Source organism: Mauremys reevesii, linkage group 17 (assembly GCF_016161935.1).
Source record: "Mauremys reevesii isolate NIE-2019 linkage group 17, ASM1616193v1, whole genome shotgun sequence".
Lineage (NCBI taxonomy): Eukaryota > Metazoa > Chordata > Testudines > Geoemydidae > Mauremys > Mauremys reevesii.
In genome coordinates, this window is record NC_052639.1 from 22,564,358 (window position 1) to 22,570,132 (window position 5,775).

Here is a 5,775-nt window from a genome sequence, read left to right on the forward strand (position 1 = left end):
GCCCAGGTAGCTCAGGTGGTAGAGCATCAGGCTTTCAATCTGAGGGGCCAGGGTTCAAGCCCCTGTCTGCGTGCTTAGCTTTTAAGTTGCCTTGTGTTCCAGGAGCCAAATTCTGTTCACAGCCACATGCGGATTCCCAGAAGCTGTGGCCATTTCCTGGAAAGGCTCCTTTCCTTAGCGATCAGGAGAGGTCACATCCACAGGAGCAGGTGTAGAAAGCACAGTCTCTGGCTGCCAGGAAGCGGTGTGCCAACATAGTGTTCTCTACAATGGCGTTTAGATCGGGATAATTTACGTGGCTCAGCACCTCTGCCCAGGCAGCTCCCCCAGCCTGACACACACACACAGCCCCTGCATCCTCCTCAGCCCAGAGGTGAGCCCCCCAGCTGAGTGGGGAATCAGAACCCCCCGAAATTACCCTGGGACCAGCATGATCTGCCTCCGCCCTGCCCTGCTCTGCATGTATTCGGAGTGAGTCGGTTTCCCTGTCCTGCCATGTGTCTCTTCTCCTCCCCAGTTCCTTCCAAACCACCCCATTTCCCCTGCACCCCGGGCTGGGGCTCTGCCAACCCCCCGTCTCCCCTCCTGCCCCAATATCTCCCTGCCCCTACAGGTCTATAGGGCTGGATCCCTCCCTCCCCCCTTCTCCCCTCAGTTCCTGCCTCTGGGGGTCTATGGAGATGGGTCTCTCCCCCGCCATCCCCTCTCCTGCCCCCCCATATCCCGCTGCCCCTATGGGTCTATGGGGCTGGGTCTCTCCCCTCATCCCCTTCCCCAATATCTCCCTGCCCCAGGCTGTGACATGCTATGACGTGTGCTGGGGCTGTGCCGTGTGCTGGGGCCAGGGCCGGCTCCAGGGTTTTTGCCGCCCCAAGCGGCAGGAAAAAAAAATCTGTGATCACAATCGGCGGCAGCTCCACTGCACCACTTTCTTCTTCAGCAGCAATTCAGTGGCAGGTCCTTCCCTCCAAGAGGGACCGAGGGACCCGCTGCCGAATTGCTGCCAAAGACTCCGACATGCCGCCCCTTCCCCTGGGCTGCCCCAAGCACCTGCTTGCTGAGCTGGTGCCTGGAGCCGGCCCTGGCTGGGGCTGTGACGTGCTGGGACCTGCTCACTCCCCGAGGGCAACTCACTCACTTGAAACCAGCAGGACAGAAGGTGTCACGTGTCCATGGGCGGGGCTATGCAGATGAGCAGTGTCTGGCGGCAGTAGGGAGAGCAGCGAGATGAACCGAAGGAGCCCGGCGGAGAAAATTCTCTGCGTGTGGACAGAATCCCACCAGTTTTCTCTGTGTTGGGGGTGGGGGGCAGATTTCTTGATATCATAGCCCCTGGGAGGGTTTGAATCATAAGTCCAAAGTGGAGAACAACTCCCCCCACTTGTGCTCAGTCTCCACTAGGGGGCTGGGCTGGGATCACTAGGGAGGGAAGCACAGGGAAAAACAGTTTCCCCTATGGAACCCAGGAGTCCTGGATCCCAGTTCACTCCACCCCAGAGCCAGGGATAGAACCCAGGGTCCTGGTGCCCAGCCCCCTCCCTGCTCTGACCACTCAACCCCACTCCCCTCCCAGGGTGGTGCAGGGGTCACTGGGTCTGTGTCTCAGCTCAGCTAAGGGCCTTGACTGATTTTCCCAAAGTGCTTCCTTCTGAATCCATCCGACGAAGTGGGGATTCACCCATGAAAGCTCATGCTCCAACACGGCTGTTATTCTATGAGGAGCCACAGGACTCTTTGCTGCTTTTACAGATCCGGCACATCTGCCCCCCCTGCCCAGTCACTGCCCAACCCCGTGTGGGGGCACCAGCACTGTGCCGGGTCGTGATGGGAAATTGTCCAAGCTGGCCCAGGAGAGACGTGTGTGTCCCTGCTGCCCCTGCTGGTGGGGCTGAGCCCTACTCTGTGTGTGTGTGCATCTGTGACACTGTTTGTATCAGTGTGTTGCTGGGCTAACCACTAGGAAATGGCTTTGCAGGATTTTGTATTCTGCAGCAAGTCACACACACACACATACATACACACACTCTGACGCACAAAGAGACTCACACAATCGCAAGAACACTCAGACACCACACACCCAGAGGGACATGCTAGCCCAACCCCCAAAGAGAGCAACAATCACCGCCCCCAGCCACACTCACAATCACCCCCCCACACACACCATAATATTCACAATCGTGCTCAGAGATACAACTGCACGCAGTTCACTCCCACAGCTCCCAATACAAGGACCTCCTGCCCCACACAGCATGTGCCAAGGCCTGCGGAACTCACTGCCACTGGATGGCTACCAATGAGAATGATCCCCTCATGCAGGATCATGTGCTTGGACCCCTTGTCCCCTCTTGGGGTGCGCTGTGCAGCGTGGCTGGGGATTGTGCAATGGCCCAGCACCAGGCAACGCAGAACGGACACCACACGCCCTGCCCTGCCTCAACTGAGCTACTCTCCTGGTGCATTGGAGACCAGCACCCCACACCGTGGCACTCCTGCCCCACAGGGGGAGAGCTGCAGCCCCCGCCACATTCCGCAGAGGAGAAGGGTCAGGCCAGCCAGCCCTTGTAAGATGGGGAAATCTCCACTGGGGTCGACGGTATGGGGGCTGCGACATACAGAGAAATAGTTGTCGTGCCGGCAGAGGGCGGCAGAGCGCATACACACACACAATTGCAAACATACACAGACACATGCATGAATCCTGACACACACACACACAATTGCTAATATACACAAACACCCGCACAAATCTAGCCAACACCAACACAAGCCTGAGAGCCAGGGGAGCAGAGCAGGCTGGGGCCGGGTAACTCCACTTCCCGCAGGAGGTAGCCAGCCCCCCATCCCCCACGGAGGCCTGGGACCAGCCCCCCCTCTGCTTGCCCCCACGGAGGCCTGGGGCTCCAGCCTGCTCTGCTCCCCTGGCTCTCAAGCTTGAGGAGGAGGGGAACCGCCCCACCGCACTCGCCGGCGGCGTGGCTGGGAGCCTGGGATGTGGACCAGGCTGGGGCTGGGTCACTCCACTTACCATGCAGGGAGTGCAGGGTGGGGGGCGGGGCTGGGGCCATGGGGAAGAGCCGGGCAGCCCCCCTGCAGCAGCTCCCACCCCAGCTCACCTCCACTCCGCCTTCTCCCCTGAGCTCGCCGGCACCGCTCCACTTCTCCCGCCTCCCAGGCTTGCGGTGCCAACCAGCTGTTTAGTGCCGCAAGCCTGGAAGGGGAGGAGAATTAGAGCAGAGGCGGCGTGCTCAGGGCAGAAGACGGAGCAGAGGTGAGCTGGGACAGGAGTGGTTCCCCTGCACGCCCCATTGCTTGCTGCAGGCAGCCCTCCCCAAACCTCCCAGCCCCTGCCCCAGCTCACCTCCACTCCACTGCCTCCCTGAGTGCGATTTTGGTGCCCCCAACCACTTGGCACCCTGGACGGCCGACTAGTTCGCCTAGTGGTTGCACCGGCCCTGGCCACTGCCTATCATCAGGATTCCTCCTCGGTGAGACTAAATCTCCCCACCTAGACAGCCGGTCCATCCGCGGCACCCCAGCCCCATGCCCGAGCCTCCTGCCAAAGCCCTGCACCTGGCTCCAGACAATTAAGTCTCACGTGTCGCTGGGAACTCCACTTCTTGTGCCCAGAGATTCTCGGCCCCCCTCAGTAGCTGACCTGAGAAACACAGTGTCTGCAAAAGCAGCAAAGAGTCCTGTGGCACCTTATAGACTAACAGACATACTGGAGCATGAGCTTTCGTGGGGGAATCCCCACTTCGTCGGACGCATCAGTGTCTGCCTTTTCCAAAGAAGTACCTAGAGGGACTTTTACCATGTGGCCTAATGGATAAGGCGTCTGACTTTAGATTAGACAATTGAGGGTTTGAGTCCCTTCGTGGTTGTGCTTGTCCGGTTTTACCTTTGTGCTGAAAGTCCTGCTCCCTTCAGGGCCTGAACCTCTTCTTGGCCACTCAGGCCAATGCTCTGGCTTCAGCTAGAGCCCCGGGAAGGAGTTGGGGGGTGGGCGTCACAAAGGCTGGGGCATGAGCCCCAGGTGCTTCCAGTCTCGCCTTTGCCATTCCTGACTTGCCAAAGAAAATGGGCGGCTGCCGGGCTAGGAGTGTAGAGCAGTTTCCCTCTTCCAAATGTGCATCTGTCCCTGTGCTTGAGGGGTTGCTACATAGCGCCTTGGGAGCCTGGGTGTTTCTCTGCTTCTCGCCAGCTGGGAAAAGCCTCTTGGGGTAAAATCTCCTGCCCCACGGCAAAAGCGAGCACCTTGAGTGGGAACGGTAAGAGGCCCCACCAGGGGGGCTGGCCCTGCTTTCCTACCGTCTTCGATAATGGCCACAGAGCATCAGCAGCCGCCCCGCATGCTTGTCTGCGGGTGGCCTTCAGTGGGTGTTTGGCATGGCAGGGAGCAGCCTGGCTGGGTGCTTTGTGCCTGTCTGAAGGCCACACCTAGGCATGGTCCTGCCCTCCTCTAGCCCTGACCTCAATTGTTCTGTGGCTTTTAAGCCTTCCCTTGGAGCCATCAGCACCAGCCGCCTCTGCTCTAGGTGCCCAGAGGAGGAGAGGTGCTGGGCTCTGTGATAAAGTGGGGGATTTTCTTAGGGTTTGCTGTGTTTTCCAGTGGTTTGCATGCACAGGAGTGGGACTCAGTGTTCCCAGGTGTTACTGGTTTAACGAGGTGAGGGGAAAGGGAGTTTGTTGCTACAGAAGACCGGAGAGGGACTTGGGACCCGGCTGATGGCCTGGAGGATGGAGACCCCAGCGACTGGTGATCTGGTGACCCAGAGACCCAGCTCAGGAGTCACAGGCGGTTCTGGCCAGTGGGAGGACAATGGGCTGCGGGAGAGGACCCCGTGACCAACCTGTTCCAGCCAGAGGAGGGCAGAGAGGAGAGGAGGCCCAGGCAACCCTGTTTACCTGGAGAAAAGACAATGGACAGCGGTGGGGCTTGGGGCCGGAGATATCGGAGGCCTAGCTGGGAAGCGGGGGGCTTGGGGCTGGCGAGGGGAAGCAGGCAGAGCCCACCTGGCTGCAGGGGACTGGGATGTGCTGTTATTGTGAGAGGCCAGGCCTGAGGCCCTGAGAGTTTCCTGTGCTGTGTTCAACTCTCAATAAACCCTCCTGTTTTACGCTGGCTGAGAGTCGCTCTGGGCTAGAGAACAGGGGCATCAACCCCTTTGGGGTGAGGAGGTCCAGGGGTCCAGAGCGCGTGGACTCCTGAGGGGCCCACGGCGAGAGACAGACGTGCTAAGGCTCAGAGAGGGCAGCTCCAGGAGGTGGAGGGCCTGACCCCAAGAGAGTGGACCCCGAGAAGGGCTGTCGCACTGAAAGGGCACCCCATGGACCGCACGGGGCCAAGAGTGGGCACGATCTGTGAGTCCGTGACAGGCAGTGACATCACAAAGGCCTTTTGCAGGGGCTCAGACTATTGGTCAAAGGTGGTGGGGAGGTGGTGACCTCACAGAGAGATGCTGACATCAGCCAGGCAGGACAGGGGCGAGGGGCCAGGGAAACCTCAGAGACCCTGTGGCTTTGCTTCAGCAAGTCTCCCTCTCCAGGTCTCTCTTTGAGGACTGGGGGAGTATTGGGGTTCACGTACCTGAGCGCCAGGAGGAACCTCTTTTGAGTTTTCTCCTTCCCTTTTAGTGATTTTACTTGAAAACAGCCGACCCTGTTTAGACGGTAAGAGCCTCCTCGAGGGAAGGGGTGTCCTGGGGGTGTCACAGTTCAGATGCCGGTGCTCCCCTATTCAAGGAAGTTCCCGCCACCCTGATCTGTATTCGCAGG

General features: G+C 59.4%; 1 non-coding gene across 1 annotated transcript; it reads left to right on the forward strand.

The window, feature by feature from the left end:
* Window positions 1-73, forward strand: TRNAE-UUC. The gene has a single exon. It is a non-coding gene; the product is annotated as a tRNA-Glu (tRNA).
* The last annotated feature ends 5,702 nt before the right edge of the window (window positions 74-5,775 follow it).